The 20027-nt window shown below is 39.7% G+C and overlaps 1 pseudogene across 1 annotated transcript in view; it reads left to right on the top strand.

Annotated features, from left to right (window-relative positions):
* The first annotated feature begins 3492 nt into the window (after positions 1–3492).
* The window catches only part of LOC307252395 (endophilin-A1-like), a 32024-nt pseudogene continuing 15489 nt past the window's right edge, over positions 3493–20027 (top strand). Inside the window, exon 1 of the transcript in view lies at positions 3493–3537. The product of the transcript in view is annotated as an endophilin-A1-like (transcript). The remainder of the gene's footprint in view (positions 3538–20027) is intronic.

Genomic DNA, 20027 nt, shown 5'->3' with positions numbered 1-20027 from the left:
GCTGTGGGGTAAACTGATCCACTTACTTTTTCCATTCTGAAACTACCATAACAACACATATTGTAACAGTAAGAATCCTGAAAGCTAGCCACACATTCCAGAACTAATGTCGGACTAGTAAAAGAATGATGGGGTTTGGTCAATTAAGCAAAGCAAATTTTCTAAACACATGAAAGTAACTCTGAACAAAATCAAATACAACATATTACAATTCAAAAGGTTTTAATAAGATTCAAATGAAAGATAGAACCAGTTAGATTAGAACACAGTCTGGGGGTCAGAACACAGGACCCTTAGAGCCAGCTAGTATCTGGGGGTCAAAGCATAGGAAAATCAGAACCAGCGAGAACAGCCTGGGACTCAGAACACAGGAGAAGACCCACCTGGATTATAACATCAGCCTGTCATACTCTACTAGACCTACTCTACATTCCAGCCCTGAAGGTTACAGGGAAAGACGAGAAGGTGCTCTTTCCGTGTGGTTGCCCCAGGTCGTCTTCCTGGTGTATTTCCTTGGCATGATGGCTTTTCTACAATGTGTATGACATTAAAATAAAACATATGTCATGTAATATTACATTAAAATATGTTTAAGACTAAACTTAACTTGTGCCTCATGGTGGGGGAAAGTGAGACAGTGGCTCACTTACCCCCACAGCATTTGGCTCACTTTCCCCCACCACCACAATTTGAGAAAAAACTACCTCTCTTAGCATTTCAGGCTAATCTTCAGTTATCAGCATCACATGGTTTCATATGTTGGTAGTTCATCAACACGTATGATAGAAGTTTTTCTACGTGAATACATTTGCTTTGGCACAACAGTTGATTAAGTTGACAGCAAGAAAATTTACTTTTACATGCAAAATACCTATTTTGGTGAAAAAAACATGCTTACCACAGCACCATGAGGTCCTCTCTTTCAGGGCCATGGGGAAATGAGAGGGGCTTGAAAACATATATCTCACATGACCACAAATGTTTTCCGTTGCCTAGATACAGGGGGTGGCTCACATTACCCGATGCCTCAGATTCCCCCGTTCTCCCCTATATATATATATATATATAATTGTTTATAATATTTGTATGTGATTATATTGATTATTTATAAATATATATGTACACACACAATTATTTGGTATTCATATATACACTCAACAAAAATATAAACACTTTTGTTTTTGCTCCCATTTTTCATGAGATGGACTTAAAGATCTAAAATTCATTCCAGATACACAATTGTACCATTTCTCTCAAACATTGTTCACAAATCTGTCTAAATGTGTGATAGTGAGCACTTCTGCTTTGCTGAGATAATCCATCCCACCTCACAGGTGTGCCACATCAAGATGCTGATCTGACCTCATGATTAGTGCACAGGTGTGCCTTAGACTGTCCACAATAAAAGGCCACTCTGAAATGTGCATTTTTTTGCTTTATTGGTGGTCTGGGGACTCAGAACCAGTCAGTATCTGGTGTGACCACCATTTGCCTCATGCAGTGCAACACATCTTCTTCGCATAGAGTTTATCAGATTGTCAATTGTGGCCTGTGGAATGTTGGTCCACTCCTCTTCAATGGCTGTGCGAAGTTGCTGGAGACGGCTTATGGTGGAGAAATGAACATTCAATGCACGAGCAACAGATCTGGTTGACATTCCTGCTGTCAGCATGCCAATTGCACGCTCCCTCAATGCTTGTGGCATCTGTGGCATTTTGCTGTGAGACAAAACTGCACATTTCAGAGTGGCCTTTTATTGTGGACAGTCTAAGGCACACCTGTGCACTAATCATGATGTCAGATCAGCATCTTGATGTGGCACACCTGTGAGGTGGGATGGATTATCTCAGCAAAGCAGAAGTGCTCACTATCACACATTTAGACAGATTTGTGAACAATGTTTGAGAGAAATGGTACAATTGTGTATCTGGAATTAATTTTAGATCTTTAAGTCCATCTCATGAAAAATGGGAGCAAAAACAAAAGTGTTGCGTTTATATTTTTGTTGAGTGTATATGCAGTATTATAGCTTTTTTATTATACTGACATGTTAATAACATAATCTATCCAAGCCAAATTGATCTGTTAAGGGGTAGGACTAGATAAGTTTTTTTTTTACTTCCTCCTACCCCCTTTCGAGCATGTAGAAAGTGTCTGTTTTTTAAATTGTATTTCTTTTTTGCTTTTTGTTTGTTTTTTATTTATTCATCTATTAATATTCAAACTTGTTTTTTTTTATTGCTTGCATGTTCGAAATAAAGACAATCAATCAATCAATCAATGCTGGGGGAATTTTCCTTTTATCTACAATCAAGTGTAAAGTTGTTACACAATTGGAAGGATTATTCTTAGAGATTAAGTTGTTGTTGTTGTAAAAATCTGTAAATATCTCCTCACACCCCTCTACCTGTCCGTACTCTGTGTGCAGATATATCTTGCATTAATACACAGCCTGGTAACTTGTAGGCTATGTAAACAAAGAATGTGTAAACCAATGGGCCCCACCTTAGCTAGCAACATTCAAGTTTACAGAGCCTATGGCTGTGTATTAACACTAGATTTATTTTCAGTACCCACACAATACAGAAAGCTATGGTGAGAAGATATTCACTGAATTTGACAAAAAGGGATTTTGACAACGAGTATTCCCCAGAATCGCAGACTCTACCTTTAAATTGTCGGTTAGATCTTAGGTTGTCCCACACACTGCTATTGCTATATCTCTATCATTGCTCCCTAAAGCGTGTGCACATGTTCATGACACAATGTTTTGCTAACACCAGTGTGTGTGATTGATTTGTGCGTAAATCAGCATATTTGAAATAAGCTACGTCTCGCGGTGTGTCATTCTATTTGGCTATCATTTTCTTGTTGGAACGGGCGGCTGCTTCTGCGTCGATGGGCGCTGTCCAAGGTGCTGGAGATGTTATTGCGTCTCGTAAGAGAAGCGACACTAACTGTAGTCTATATGTTAGTGCTCCTGTAGTCTTTCGTTATGTTGTTCCTCATTTATTTCCAATGCCAGTAGTATCTTACTTTTCTCGGTATCATTTCATCCTAATGTCGCGGTAAAGCTGAATTAAAAAATAAACCTAAATAACCTATGTCCCCGAACGTCCTCCATTTATTTCTAGTAGATCCTCGTCTTTCTTCTAAAACGACCTTAGATTAGAAACTGTCTCCTTTTAGTCCAGCCGCCGTGTAGTGAGGATGAGTCGGCCGCTTTAAAAGGAGCTGGCTCTGACGTCAGCGCCGTGTTAGACATGTGCCTGTGACGTCCAATAGCCTGCTGGTCAGTCTTTCGTCAGCCCCCCTCCCCCTCTTTTTTTCCCCCCACAGGAGATCCCTCTGCTGAAGATCAGCGTAGACAGGAGTTATCCACGGCTGCAGATCATCACCATATAGGCTACAATATAGCACCGATATTTTCCTTCTCGCTCAACCTGCAGCCTCAGTTCACATCCCCAGCTAGAACCACCGTGTATAGCAACCATGTCTGTAGCGGGCTTCAAGAAGCAGTTCCACAAAGCCACTCAGGTAAGAGGACGCGCCACATCCCTATCACCAGATCTTCATGTCGAAATGTTCATGTATTGGAGAGCAGTGGAGCAGGCCTGACGTTTGCATGGAATAGCTTAGAGACCCGCCTTGGATCGTACATTTGGCTTTAAATGATCTCCTATGGGCCTAATGCTGCGCTCGTGTGTTGCATTGTGCAGCAGGCTTAGTCGTGCTCCTCCTATTACCTTTAAATCAGTTGCTCATTGCTGTCCTGGTGCTGAAACGTAGCCTACTACAGACGTGGTGTGGTGCAGCATTGCACCAACAGAATAATTTATCATTCGTCTTTTAGCCAACACTGCAGCTCCTGTTGCCATTTACTATGAGTATTTGATGCGTGACGATTGAACTGGCACGATTCATTCTAATTATATTCAGTGTTGTGTTTGTGGGAGGCAGGTGGCACGACAATACGATTGATGGCGGTGGCGTGGCACGTCAGTTACTCCCCGGTAGGCTATACCCTTCAGATGACATTCCGGCGCAAAAATAAATAAAATTTCCAAGCGGTGCAGCAGCTCACACTGGTAATGCGCAGGTTGTTGCCCCGAACGAAGGATTTTGGTTTAAAATCAGTGTCCATTTCAGCCAACCACAGTGGGGGAAACTCCGACGCGCAAGACGTTATGCAATCGATAAGTGCGCCGTGGCGGAAATCCGCTCCTAGCGGTATGCCATGACCTGGGCGCCCTCTAAATGCGTGTTTTTCCGGAAATCAGTGATGAATTGTAATTTGTCCCTTCCCATTATCTGATGCTGAATCATATGTTATTGTTAGGTTTGGGCATAATTGCATGGGACGATATTCAGTTCAAGGTTAATCCTCATCACAACAGATAACAGGTCTCTCTTGAGAATAAGACCCAGTATCTCAATGAGATTACATGTAGGCCTATACATAAAGGTTAAATATCAAATAAAATAAACCACATCCCACCCATTGTAGTATTTTAGTTAATGTATTCCACAGAGCTCAGACTGAATAGTTTATCCATCAGTCAGTTGGCAGGCCATCATAGTGAAAGACAATGTAGGTCATCAGTGGTCTCAGATAGGATGACTGTGGACAGATCTGTCCCTGCAGCCTTGTCTCTCCAAACTCCAGGGCTCTGAGTGAGTTGTATTTCCGGTGCTAGCTGGGAGCTCCGTCACGTATGAGGGAGGGCGTTCTTTTCTGGGGGTGAGTCACAGTGACACTGACAGTCGTCTTTAGGCGCCAACACAGCAGGACACCCAGAGCCTGGCTGAGTCACACACACACACACACGCTCCTCCCGCACCTCTCATGTTCTTTGGTCACCATGTCTCCAAATTGCCTTACTTGCAGCTCTCATTTGGGTCATCCCTCATCTTGAAGGTGGAGTCAGCAATTCTGGTGAACGATTGTTGTCAAAATCTTTTGTTTGTCAAAACCAGTGAATATCTCCTCACATTCTTCTACCTGTCCGGACTGTGTGCGCGCTGAAAAAAAAATCCATTGTTTATACACATTCTAGGCTCCGTAAAGGGGCATGTAAACAAAGTTAAAAAAAGGGTGCCAGCCTACTATAGCTTGAAACATGCCGGTTTACAGAGCATAGGCTGTGTATAAACAGCAGATTTCTTTCAGCGCACGGCACACACAATACAGACAGGTGGTGGATCGCGAGGAGATAGTCACTGATTTTGACAATAAGCGATTTTGACAACAAACCAGAATTGCTGACTCCACCTTTTAATGAGCATTCGTCACCGAGATGGGAAGAGGGAATCACTTACAATAGTGTATAAAGCTCCAGCATATGTAGATGCTCAACCCTCCTAATTGAATGGACCTGAATAACTGAGACTATAAGGAAGCCATTTGCGAGGACAGGAGTTCATTTACACAATTAGCAGCTTGACAGATCCAATATGAAGTGTTGTATTGTTCCTTTAATTTTTGCTGCCATGAGTCATTCACGTTATCGTTAATGTCACAGTGACACTCGAGAGGCTCCAGTGCATGATTAAAGCCAGACTTGAGGAATGCTGTTATTAGGTTTCCATGGCACATTCTTGAAGAGCAGCACTTGCTGATCAAAAAATAGAACGATTGCTGTAAGAGTTGTATTACGTGTAAGGATAAAATAAAAAGATATATATTTAAAACAGTGACAGTTTACGCACTTCTCAGTTTAAATCAAGAGCTGGAGGTAGACAGCAGCCCACACAGGGCATTAGATGGCTGCACATATTGTGTTAATGCTGTGTGATGAGTCCATTGTCACCCATTAGCAGAACCCTCTCTGTCCCTACAGATGTTTCTCTGTAGCCTCTGATGCATCTGCGTTTGTGTGAATGTGTGTGGAGGCTGCTTAAGACCGTTTATTTCTGTAAATATGCATACAGTGATGTGTGCATGCATAAAGAGTTATGCTTGAGTGTGTAAATATGCATTGAATAGGTCTAAATTTGTAGATTATTATCATTTATTTAATTTTTTTACACTGTACAGTCTTCATTACTCAGTTGTATTCCCAGTGTGAGTTAGTCAGCTCTAGGCTCAGAGCTAGCTGTCCCTGTGGTCTCCTGCCGTCTGTTCCTCATAGCAACACACACACACACACACACACACACACACACACACACACACACACACACACACACACACACACACACAAAAATTGTCTTCTTACCGAGACTCCCAGTGGCAGAAGGCTCCCTTCAACCCCTTTGTTCCCATGCCACAGTCCTGTAATCCAGGCCCAGACTCACAGCAATCTGGCTACTTCCACACATACCCCACACCAGCGCACATATACAGGGGGTCACAGGGATTAAGAGATGGGGATGAGGCAAGAAGCTCTGAGTTATTTTTCCCAGAATTCAAATCGGCATTGTAAAACACTTTGAATTGTGGGGAAGCATGTTCATTCTATTTCTTGTCGAGATTTGAATGAAAAGGGCGATGCCACTCATGTCTGTGCAGAAAATATGACGCTACAGGCAACAGCCAGTTAGCATGGCTCTGCATAAAGACTGGAAACAGCTAGTCTGGCTCTGTGACAAAATCCGTTTTATCGGTGAGTATGTGCTGGACTGTTTCTTTGCACGGACTTCTTGGATTCCCCCACTGGTTGCAACTGGTCCCAGCCAAAATATAGTACGGCCACAATCTTTGTAAAATGGCAAATTGTTGCTTTTTTTCCTGTACAGATTAGACAAGCGAGATATAGATAATAAGCTTAATAGATGCTGGTATGAGGATTTTGTTAATATTGGACACTGGTTGTTGTTTCCCCATTTTCAGTCTTTGTGCTAAGCTAACTGGCTACTGTAGCCTTTTATTTACCTTTAGTCTCATTGTCAACACTGAGGACAGTCATGGGTCAGTGATATGGATAACACTCTGTCACAGTGTTTGTTATTCTATAAATCAATGACAATAAATAGTGATGTATTTATTACATTTAAAGAAAAAAATAATAATAAACATTTCAGAAAACGTGAATCCAGCAAATCAAATAGACAGCAAATGGTGTGTATGTGTCAAATTGATGCAGAAATACTAATATATATACCAATATCAGCTTAAAGGAGTTTTGCTTATAAATTTGCAACATTGTTTTCACCGTTATAACTACGGAGTTTAAGGAAAAGCTTCTTGACCGCAGAGGACAGGACTTTTAAGGCCTGTAATGACATGACATTTCAAGATGAAACGTTTCCATAAATACACAGAGCACAATAGAGTCGGACTTTGTTTATTTGTGGATTGGAACAGATTGCACATCCTAAAATGCTGCACTGACCTTATAGCACTGTGTGTCACTAATTGCTAATTAGCTGTGTGCAGCAGCTGCTTTGTGAGAGATGAAAAAATGCTGATTGTTGTGCAAGGAGGTTCGCAGCATTTTTTTTTTTCATTTGAGACTTTATGTATTCTGCAAAGAGGAAACGGCTCATAAAAGGCAGGAGGCCATGGAGTGACTGGAATTTTTATGAGATTGTCACTGGCACACACACACACACAAACAATAACACACACACACACAAACAATCGTGCTCATACAACCTCAGTTTTTCCCTTTCTCACCTACTAGATCATTGAGTAATGTAGTTCACACAAATGCAATCACTTTTCACTGATGGAACCCATTTCTCTCTCACTTTCCCTCTTTAACTCTCACTCTCTCACGCAAACACACACACATACAAGCACACACACACGCACATCCAAGGACATCGGGGCTCAGAGCGGTGCATGAATAACGGGAGCCATTTTACAAAGAAGGGAAGCATTGGGCATGAAGGGTAAAAACCTGCCCATCCTGCTGCCTATGAAAGAAAATGTTTTTTTTTCATCCAGAGGTCTATTCATTCTCACTATGTAGTCGAGCTTCATTTTAAAGCGATGTGCTTCTGCGTGTACTGTAATAGATTTGTATCATGCGACATCAGCCTGCTATAAAAAAAATTACTCTTTCCATTTCTCCTCTTATTATTTTAAGCTAAGACACATTGTTTCCTTCCGCAGTATTCCTAACTTCACAGAACGTCACAAGTCAATTTGACCTCACAGTCTAATGAGTCATGCTTACAGCAGATGCTACTTTTATGATGGCGTCATTCCTACGGAGAGAGTCGTGTGAGTGCATGGAGGCAAACTAATGCGCTGATGCTTTTTATTTAGGGCCTTGTTAAAGCCTCACAGTCCTTCCCGTTTTTTTTTTTTTTTTTTTTTTATCAAATCCCATTTTATGGTTATTTTATGGCTTCTGAGCGTGTGTTTTTTTTTATTTTGATGGAGTGAGTGTGTGTTGCCAGCAGAAATTCAAGAATATATCAATTTTATAAAAAACTGCTGGAGAGAACAGGGAGATGAAGAGGAAGGCCACGGAGCGAGAGAGTGTGCCAGAGTGAGAGAGAGCGGGGGAAACAAGAAAAAGAATAGTTGGGGGGGAGGGGATTGCAGTTTTTTCAAAGAAGAAATAGAGACAACTTTCCTCCGTATTTTGGCTGCTGCTGCTTGCATATCAAGTAGGCTATAATTTAATATAGTGTAAGGCTTTTTTTCAGCATAGTTTGTGGAATTATTTCAATTGTAAAATCACAGAAATTACTTCTAGATTTTGAAGTACCATGATTTATATACTTCTAATTACTGTATTCTCAGATATATCCTTGGCAGAAGATCAACACCATATGGGCTATTATTTACAGTCCATTAACCATAACATAATATATAATACCAAATCTTATCACGGTGATCAAGCTAAAATGATTCCACCAATTATTCAGTATGTCTTCATTAACACCAGACCTGTGTTTAATGCCATCTAATTTTTTAATTACTCTGTATCTAGAAAACAAAACACAAATGGGACACATTTTCTGGCAGCACAAATTGGAAAAAATCATACCTGCCGATCGGAGAGCCGCTTACATGGAGTGAACATTTAACATGTTACTTTACAATGGTTGGAAAGCAAATCCAGGACGCCTTTGAGGAACATCTGTATGAGCAGCAGCATGACCCATTATGCAACTCATTGTTCTATATGGGAACAAAACGATCTGTCACCATAAAGTAATGGTACATATAAATCTGTCTGGATACTGTTAGGGAGTGTAGAATCAGAGAGAGAGAGAGAAATCAGCAGCTACCACATTGGGATGGGATTTATTTCTTAGAGTGGATGAACAGTAATCCTTTAGTTTGCATTCAGCCTTGGTTCTTCTAGAGATTTTTCCCACTGTGTGGGCTGCATACTAATACTAATATTGGTTATACATGCGTCTTACCCTCTTTGTATTGTGTGTTGCATTATGATTTGTCCACTAGAACCCATCTCATTTTAGCTTAAAGGTAAATAGAAAAAGATGCTAGGGACCTTTTCCCTGCTGCAGATCTGTCATTTCTTCTCTCAGAAACAAATTGGTATGCACTGCAATGTAGGGGTGTGTGTGTGAGTGTGCATTGATTGCATTGATGTACATCGCTGTGTGCCCATGGACAACAGCAGTCGGGGTCCTCGGATGGGGCAACAGATTGTGAGTGGGTGACTCATCCAGCCTGGATCCTCACTAGGGCTACTGCAGTGCAGCGTAACACAGATCCAGCTGGGAGATAACAGATGGGGTGGGAGGGGCAAAGAGAGCGGAGCAAGGAAAAGGGAGAGAAGGGGAAAAAAAGACGGAAAGAGAACTAGATACAAAGCAGCCCCGGAGCAGGGTGGAAGTGGACATTCTTGCCATGGAGAAATGTCCGCAAACCAAATTCTGTCAGTGCGATATTGATACTGTGCCACTGTATTTTTCAACTCATTAACTCTGGGTAGAGCTGCACATGATGGCTTTCATTACCTAGCAGATAAAAAATGTCATTCATGAATTAACCTGTTTGTCTCAAACATTGTCATTCAATGTCAAATTGAAGTCTTCAAATTCCTTTTGTCTGACCTTACCTTCCAAAACAGTCAGTGTACTTCAATATTTGAAATTGAAAAGCAGCAAGAAAGATAGTAAATTAGCATTAAATTATACTCTTGAGTACCACATTCATGTGTTGATATGACACTCTTTATCTGCCAAATAGTAACTAAAGCTTTAACATACATTTAATGGGGTAAAAAGTGTGATGTTTGCCCCTGAATGGTGGTGGAGCAGATGTTAAAAGTAGCAATAAAATTGAATAACGCAAGTACATGTTCCTCAAAATTGTCCCTAAGTATACTTACTTGTCTAGCAAGGATGGCAACTACCGCAAGGTTAAGGTTGGGAAACGATTGGAATTATACAGTAGTTTATATTTAAAAAAAACTATTTATGAGACAGAAAGCAAGCTCCTCTGTACCTTTACTTTCTGCCTCACTTCATACTGCATGTTACACAATACCTCTACCGCTTTGGCACTGGACCTTGGCTCAGGAGGGGCAGAATTGTCCAACATGGATGTGTTGCATGGATATACTGGGCTGACTATCAAGCACAGATGTGGTGTATCAAGTCTTTGCTAAGTCAGAGGACAAAAACTCCTTGTTGAAGTGATTTCTTTAGAGTCAAAGGAGCTTGTGCCAGCAAACCCAAGACATCCACTTTTGGCCCAAGACTGAAATCAGCATTGCAGCAAAAGTGATGCTGTACTGGATCAAGTCCAGTAGTAAAGTCCCTGCAGCAATGTATCTCTATGTATTTCCTTCATGCACAGGGTTTCTGTTACTCTTCTCCTTTACCTGTCATTCTCTTCCCGTCTTATAAAAAAAAAATAAAAAAAACGCTTTTTTTACCACAATAGAGCCCTTTCTTTCTCCATCAGAAGACATGTTGCCCTGGTACTCTGCTGTCCTTTGCTTGGGCTTGCTAAACAGACATTTATTTCAGTTCGCCCTCTGAGGCTCTGACAAGTGCAAACAGTTTATTTCAGCTTCTGAGTGCGGCTCCCTTAGTGAAGTTTTCAAACAGGGAAGCCTTTCACCGTTTTCCTCAGACATGTTTTGCGATATAGTAAAGCTCTAGTGACTTTTGTGTGAAAAATGTCACCTCCATCACCTCACCTCTTAAATAAATCCTCTCATTAATTTCCCTTACACCACAGAAATCCTTTAGAGAGCTTAACAACAATGGCTTCTTCATGTGTTGACTCATGAGCATGATGTGACAAACATGGTTCGCCATCTCACACACATTGAGGTGCGGCCAGAAACAATGCAGGTTTGACATAGTGTAAATGTCAATAAATCCCATGGATTAAGTGAAAGAATGAAATGGACAAGGCTGAACTTTAACCGAAACTTTGGATAAACTGTCAGCAGTTTCACTTTCGGACATGAGTGTACGTGCGGTAGCCAGAGGTGTGAAATCTCAACCGTGGAGTTCCCATTTTTGTAATGTAACTGACATACTGATACACACAACCTTTACCAGTACTTTTATAGGTTAGATATATTTTTTTAGCAATCTTTATTGATTTTCCAAATTCCAATGTATCATTTTCTACAGCACATTTTGGAACAAACGTAAACAAACATTAGCCTGGCACCACCCACCTACCTACTTCCGCTCAATTTTTCATTTCCCTTCAGTAGTCAGTCTGGGTCCGCGGTATATTCACGGGTTTTCTTTTTTACCGGTCCAATCAGCGAACAGAGGGAGTGGCTGAGAACAATGATGTTGAGATTGTGCGCCAGTTTCAGTTGTAGACAGAAGCCGGCGCATGACGTCACGACCAAACGTTATGCGATTGGTTGGCAGATCTAGATCTGGCACTGGACAGACCCAAGTGTTTTAAACTTCAACAGACACCCGCCTTCAAGTGAGTGTACGTTTGTCAATGCGTATATGATTTTGTGTTCAGTTTTTGACAGTCGCTCGGCTCATCTTTAGAAAGCAAGCTGTTGTTCGTCAACGGTTGGTGATATCGCCGTCGTAGTCTCTACTCCCTTATTTTTCATCCTCTCTCTCTCTCTCCCAGCATCAGTATTCGGGGCCACAGTTGATGTTTTATTCAGCTGTGGCGTATTATATATTCTAGGCATCAACCACTGCAGGAAAGACTGCCGATGGCCTGAGGCTGAAAAAAAGGGGGAAATTCTCCCTCCACAACCGGTATACGTACTGGGTAAAGGTATTTTTTTTTTCAAAAAATTAATAGGGGAATTGACCATTGGAAGTTTTGTTTTTATTTTCTCTTTAAAATATGCTTTTAAACTTTAACATATTGGTCATTTGTATGGCTTGGTGGAAATTCACTTGTATAACACAACAGCAAACCTTTACCATTAGGTTTTTCATTATGCAATGATTCCACCGTTAATGTGTTGCCATTCCTGCACATAGTAAAGCAATTTACCTCCATGGATGGAAAAAGCTGGACGCATAGATAAGACTAAATAAGACCACCTCCATACTCTCTCTCTCTCTCTCTCTCTCTCTCTCTCTCTCTCTCTCTGTCTCTCTCTCTCTCTCTCTGTCTCTCTCTCTCCCTCTCACACTCACACACATAATCATAAACATTTCAGGGACACTTAGGTCACTTCATGAATATCCTGATATATTGCCCACAAGTCTAGGATTCTGTCTCCCCACAACCCCATTCACCTTGTTAGTTATTGGCTTGTAAAATATAGCATATAATGAAGGGCATTCCAAATAATTTGTGGTTTATCGATGTATTTTACATCCCCAGAGACCTTGTGAAGGCACTGCTGTCTGTCATGAGTAGTGCATTAGCTCAGGGTGAAAGGTCAGTGTCCAGACAAAGGTCGTGAACCAAGCCGCATAAGCCAATCACCTTTTCATTAAAGATTTGGGACAGAAATGTATTATTCTTTTCAATTGAGTGGGGGGAGGGGCGGAGAAGCTCAAGGCAGTGTGTGGAGCAGACTGCTGTGCTCGCTAGGGTGTCCCGAAAATCTACATGTTTTTTTGTGATGTGATTTGTGTCAGGTTGCTCTATAGCAGTTTTTAACAAGAAATTAAGACTAGAAAAGTAGTATAATAGGAGACCTTTAAATTGGGGGTGCTTGTGGCGCAGTGGGTAGAGACGATATTGTGCGTATATACTGTGGATTCTGTATTTTGTATCACCAATAACAGCCTATTTCTTCAACCTTCATTGATCAATAAATATACCATGTTAATACCTAAAAAAATAAATAATTTTTTTTTTTTTATATTTTGCATTAATGTAATAAAAAAATAAGGTAACACTTTAGTTTGATAGTCCACTGTTGACACTCAATAAACAAGAGACTTCAGCCACTCAAACCACTCCATGAGGCTTAAATGCACATTGTAAAGAAAATCTAAACGTGAGTTAGAAAAAAGCTGATTTTGGTTGAAAGTTGTTTTTTGGCAGCAGTGATGATATTATAATTACTCCGAGGGGGGTGTCAGAACATGGTTTTGGGCTAGCCCGTGTCAGTCAGTTTATCATGGTGTGAACACGAACGTGTCAGGACATGTTCTTGGCTGTGTTACATTTTCTATTTGTGTGATTTATGGTGTAAGGAGAAAATCATTGATTTGTCAATGTTAATCTATTTCACCTATATGTAGAGGTTGGTGAGAATTGATGGCAAAATCGGTCTGGAAAGAAAAATGCAGTGTTTGTTTTTAGCCATACTTACTATACTAATAGCTCATGGCTATATTGATGCTGATGGACAGTATGTCATATCCACCCCTTTGGTCAAGACTCAAATATTCCAGCAACAACTATCAAACTGGATTGCAATTAATTTTTTTGGACAGACATTAATGGTGCCCAGATGACACTTTCTATTGACTTTGGTGATCCCCTGACTTACAGTTCCACTATGAGGTTGAAATATTATAGTTTTCACTGAAAATACCTCAATAACTATTGGATGGGTTTCGTTACATCTTGTACAGCTCACCATGGTGTGTGTTTGTTTGGGAATCAATCCCTGAGGCTGAATGACGCAGCATAATACAGACTGCTGTGGACTACTTGATATCGTAGCAGGTGCACTCATTCTTTCGCTTGAAATGAAGTACAGAGGACAGAAAGAGCGAGAGGGTGAAGTTTTGCAGAGAGCAGGAAGCGAGGGAGTGAAGTGGGGAGAAGAGGGGGATGTAGAGAACAAAAAATGGAGAGGAGGTTTTCCATTCAGGCAGCTGGAGCATCATGTCCTCAGTCTAATGAAGGGACAGTAACGGGAGGGGTGGGGGGGGAGAGAGACACACAGAATGTGCTTTATTGTATTTACATGTCTGCTAAAGCAAGTGTCCGGCAGGTTTGGGCGAGATAGGGGCTTCTGTTTGGTATTTGTTTGGAGAATGCTTGCGTGATTTCATAGTTAAACAAGCCATGTCTAAAGCGGGCAGACACACAGTAAACTAATTCGCCCTTTGCACACACATACACACAGGCTGTCCTTCCACCAACTGGAGGGCCGAGACTGAATGGCTTGTCGGGGATTATACTCAGATTAATGGGAGCACAGTGACTTTGCATCATATTGAAGCGGTGTGTGACTGCGAGTCAGAGAGAGAGCAGTGCAGCGGTAATCTGTGAAACGTGCTGCATGTGGGCCGCTAAATGGACCATGTGATGGGGTCAGAGATTCATCCCTCCAACATAGACATTTTTATCGGAGTAGTATTTTTATTTGAGTCCCTTTACTGAGAGATTATTGCTGATACAGGGTTTCATGTTCTCCCAACAACCTATAGGTCACCAATTCTGTTTCCTTTATACTAAAAGAAAATACTCACATGAAGCATCAGCATATATGCTTTATTTTGGTAAAATTCCAGTTACAAAATCAGTATTTACTTCACTCTCTAATTTGTGTGTAGTTTTTGCTCTAATGTTGTTTACCGTGCAGGTGAGTAGTGAATTATATAATTAAACTGCTTAAGTAAACAAACCTCTCAATCATCTTCTAGACCACAGTCATCATGGGTTTGAAAGAAAAGTAATTTTCGACCAATCAGACTTAATATAGCAAATACCAACCACAGACAGTGCACTGTGGATTAGACACCTCAAATGCAAATCAAAAAAATGTTTGATTAAAAAGCAGAATAACTGATTAATTTTTTAGGGATTCACAGATGTGTGTGTGTGTGTGTGTGTGTGTGTGTGTGCGCGCGCGCGTGTGCGTGCGTGTGTGTAATGTGTCTCAATGAGCATTCACTGTTTACTTTCAGTTTGCCAAATTCAAGGTGCTTCTGGCCGTTTTGAGAGTTTTCCTAATGAAGAGTGGGAAATTAGATTTCGGCATCCACACAGTAAATGTAATAACTCTTACATGGTGTAAATGTCTGGTGTTGAATCTATGAATTATTCATGCTCAACCTACTCTGTTAGCGTGTGAACGAATGCAAACAGCTTGTCACTTTCGTTTTTTTTTTGGGTAAAACTCATTCTGACAGGTTGTGTGTTGCCAGTTTATTGGGTACATCCAGCTAAAACGAATGCAATAAACTGCATTATCATATACTTACTAAACTGGCAACGAGGGTGTGCACACCAGATGTATTCACACACGGGTATATGCTGTAATTTTTTCGCCATTACGATAGCAGTCTTTTGTTGTCAAAAATAATGCCGACATGCTGACAATTTGAATACATTGAATTCAACTGTCATTAATACACAAGGTCACAAGGTGCACTATGTATTGATCCCCAAATAATCTATTGAAACATTATCTGTGCTATTTATTGCTCTTCTGTCAATCTTGAAATACTCTACCGCTAACTCTTTAGGCTGTATTCACTGTTGAGTTATTTTGGGGCTTGAAACTAAACATATTCTAAATATTGATTAACCAGCTGATTATTTTGCACAGTGGGGTTCTGAGACAACATAAAAGAAATCTCTACGAGGGTTAGGAAAACATTCTAAAACAAAATATTTAGGATTCTACATTATTTCTAGGTCTACAATCAAATGTGAGCAAATATATGGTCATATTAACTCTGTACAAAAGAGCACCACTCTGTAGTGGAAACAAGGCCAAATATTTAGGGTGGTCTGAGAAATAGCAGCATGTCACAGTAGATGAATAGATAAAAAAGTCTTATCCATTCATTGTGGCAGTAACAGAAGAGTTTATGTATGCATTATATTATACTCAGACTTTTGGACCCCTCTTTGTATATTAATTGAATGTAAAAAGAAATCTGAAATATGTCCATTATCATTTTCTAATGCACAAGGTGACATCTTTATATTTGTGTTGTCCTAAACCCCAGAGATTTTCAGTTTACTATCGTACATGACAAAGAAAAGATTGGACCAAGGAATAAAAAATTAAAATTGCCTATTTATTTCCTCTTATTAATCAATTGACTAATCAATTATTCAACTAATGGTTTCAGCTCTTAATATTGTATTACTACTCTATTTTTGTTGAAACACATATACAGCACCTCAGTGTACCTCTGTGTTTGTGCGGACAAAGAGGTTCAACAGTACAGTCGACTATTCTAAATTTAATTATATTTCAGTTTTTTATGTCCCCTCTTGTCGTGCCCTTTTTTTATGGGCCAGAAATCTAATCAGGCTGGTGTTGAATAGTAGATAGTCAATTTCAAATATACACAGGATGTCGGTCTTCTTAAGGCTATTCAATTTCCCTTATTTGAATGGGTGTCGACCTCTGGGTGTAATAATAATGCTGTGTGTTTTGTGAGGGATTGATGAAGTGTGAGTTTGAAGGGAAGGAATCTGTTATTGTTTGTTTTTTCTTGTTTGTTTATTTTTTATTGATTTGATTTTTGTGTAAAAGCATGGCTGCCTGTTTCTTGCGGGATCCATTACTCTGCTGTCGCTGCTGGATGCTTGAGCCTGAAGTGAACAGTAAAAGACATTTATCTTCATCAACACAGATAACCAATGTTCTTTGGTGTCATGCAGCAGTTGTTCGGCATCAGTGAAACTGGTGTGAAACCATGTGTTGAGTTCAGGGACCTTATATGTGTTGATAACAAGCTTCTGGGTCTGTGTACAGTTCCGGTGGGTTGTGACAACGTGTTGATGGTGCAGTACGCTCTGACATAGCGCCCTTTCACTTTATCTTCATCTATCTGATGATATTCGTCTTATTAGTTCAATCATTTTTTATCTTGTTTTATATTTTATGTTTTGGATTAGATTTTCTTATATATCTATATTTTTACACTCACGTATTTTGTAGCTTTGCTTTCAAATGTGCTGTGGAAAAAAGGCACATCACTAAGTCCTTAACATCCCAACATGTTAAAAAGCAACAAATCCTCACATTTAAGCTGCAAAAAGAAATGTTTTGTTTGCTTTTGAAAATGACTTAAACTACAGTATATATCCATCCATCTATCCATCTATCCATCTATCTATCTATCTATCTATCTATCTATCTATCTATCTATCTATCTATCTATCTATCTATCTATCTATCTATCTATCTATCTATCTATCTATCTATCTATCTATCTATCTATCTATCTATCTATCTATCTATCTATCTATCTATCTATCTATCTATCTATCTATCTATCTATCTATCTATCTATCTATCTATCTATCTATCTATCTATCTATCTATCTATCTATCTATCTATCTATCTATCTATCTATCTATCTATCTATCTATCTATCTATCTATCTATCTATCTATCTATCTATCTATCTATCTATCTATCTATCTATCTATCTATCTATCTATCTATCTATCTATCTATCTATCTACAGTATCTATCTATCACGCAGCATAAACAAACTGGATATATTACTTTAACTTTTTCTTTATAGTTTTTTTGTTTCCTCATATTTTTTTCTGACTCTCTCACTTCCCTTAATGTTTTTTTCCTTTTAATTTTTACTGTGTGTGCGTGTGTGTCTGTGTGCGTGGCGCAGGTAGATGCATGGCTGCATCTTTTCTCTGAACCTCCCTCACTGTTTTTCCCACAGAGACCAACAGCATGGCTTCAACCATCAAGTCGAGAAAAGCAGCAGATTTTATAAAATGGCTGCTGTGCTCATTGATTCATCCTCTGAATATTATACTCTCTTCTTTTTTGAATTCCCTTTGAGCAAAAACCTTAATATACCCAAGTGCCTAAATCCTATTGAATGAATAGTTCCAGAAATGTAATTCATCAGATTGGATTTTATTCAAAATTGATGAGAGAATATTAGGAGCACTTGAACATAGAATCCATAACAATGGCTCTAACTAAAGCTAAAACTGGGTTTGTGTTAGTTGTTCTTGAATAGCAAAACCAACACAGGGATCTCCACAGGGAACACAGAACTATAGTATGACAAGCAGCAGGACTTTAATCTTCAAGATAAATGATGTGGTGATTATAGACACACACAAATACACAGTGCAGGCCTCACAGTCTGATATTGAGCTTTAATAGCTATCATCAATACTGATTTTCTAGACCAAACACCCACAATGCTGATGGGTAAACATTAAAATCATATTACTACTATACTTGCTGTGTGAAATTCCCCTCAGTAATAGACTGGAACAAGTCAAGTGCTCTACAGGTCTCAAAGCACTGTCATTATTTCTTCCGAGAGACACACTTGCGTTTAGAATAGAAATTACAGAGTGGCAATAAATTGCAGAGAAAGAGAGAAATGTCAGTGTTGTCTACTGTATGTAGCTTTGTGTTGTGCGTGTGTGTGTGTTGCCTTGTGAGTGGGTTAGGGTTAGTGAAAGATGACTCATTCGATGTGAGGATCATTTATAAAATCTCATGTTGATCTCTCTGCTGCTGATGAATGACAAATGATACAGTTTTTTTTTTGGATATCTCTAGGCCGAATAGGTAACCTAGCTGTCAGTCAAACCAAAGTCTTAACTGTTTTCCACTGAATCATTTTAAATCTTTTGCTTATGATTCCAGCCTGGTATCGGACCTCTGAAACACTGCCCACATCTTGTATTTTTTAATATTTTTTTCAGTCTGTTGTTGTTCCCGTTTATGGCGTTTTGAAACAGATGGAAAAACAGTCAGAACCGGCAATCAGAGCTTAGGATGCAAACTTAGAAACGTAGATGTTTGCTTTCTACATAGCAAGCTAGCTACATCTTTTGAAAATAGCACTAAGTACGGATGATATTGACGTAGCTGGGCATGTTGGGTTAAGGGGAAACAAATCCTTAATGGTTTTCTTTGAGTACACAAAAGAAAATCTTCGACTGAAAATGAAGTCTGTGAGACTAATGCACGGAAATACCCTACCCCTTCCAGCCAACATACAACACAAAGTCAGCCTGTTTCCATGACATCAAATGGTGAGTCAGTGTCATTAGTCTATTAGACATACTGTATTCAGTGATCAAACCCAGACTGGCAGACTTGAGTCTATCTCCACAGAATCTTAAAGGTGCTCTGTGGACTTTCAGTGTTACTCACCAACTTGCATTGTGTGTGTATCCTTTAGATCGCACAAATACATTCATTCATTTGTCAAAAATATTTGCAAACCAAATTCTTAAAGTATTCTATATTTAGCGGTTATTTATATCCATGCTTGTTAACTAGCATCTTCTTATTCTACACCTTTGCTGGGGAATTTGATGCCACCTATCAAGAGAGGTACACCATTAACATTTAAACTGACCCAAAAGCATTACAACCTCAATAGCAGCCTGTTATACGGTAACACTATTAGTATCCTCTATTGTGTGGAGGTGGACAGGCCAGGTAGAGGATGGTTGTCAGGAGAGAATGAGAAAGACGAGTGAAGAGAGACAACAGTAGAGTTTCACTGAACTGATGACATTGACAAATAAGCAAGAAAGGAAGTGAGTTGTTAGAAAATGATTGCGAGAGGGAATTGAAGAGAATAGAACACATTAAGTCTTTCACACTCTCATAGCAGAACTGTAGGCGGTCTGGCAACATTGACCGTGTGTTTGTCCAGAAAATATTCTGAGTTTTGGTTATGTGGAGTTTATGATAGAGATTACAGTATGATGATAAAAAAAGAAAATAATTAAAGGTGGAGTCAGCGATTCTGGAGAACGCAT

Source organism: Ammodytes marinus, assembly GCF_949987685.1.
Source record: "Ammodytes marinus genome assembly, chromosome: 6".
Taxonomy (NCBI): domain Eukaryota; kingdom Metazoa; phylum Chordata; class Actinopteri; order Uranoscopiformes; family Ammodytidae; genus Ammodytes; species Ammodytes marinus.
Note: the sequence above shows the minus strand (reverse complement) of the source record. Positions and strands in the feature narration are given on the sequence as shown.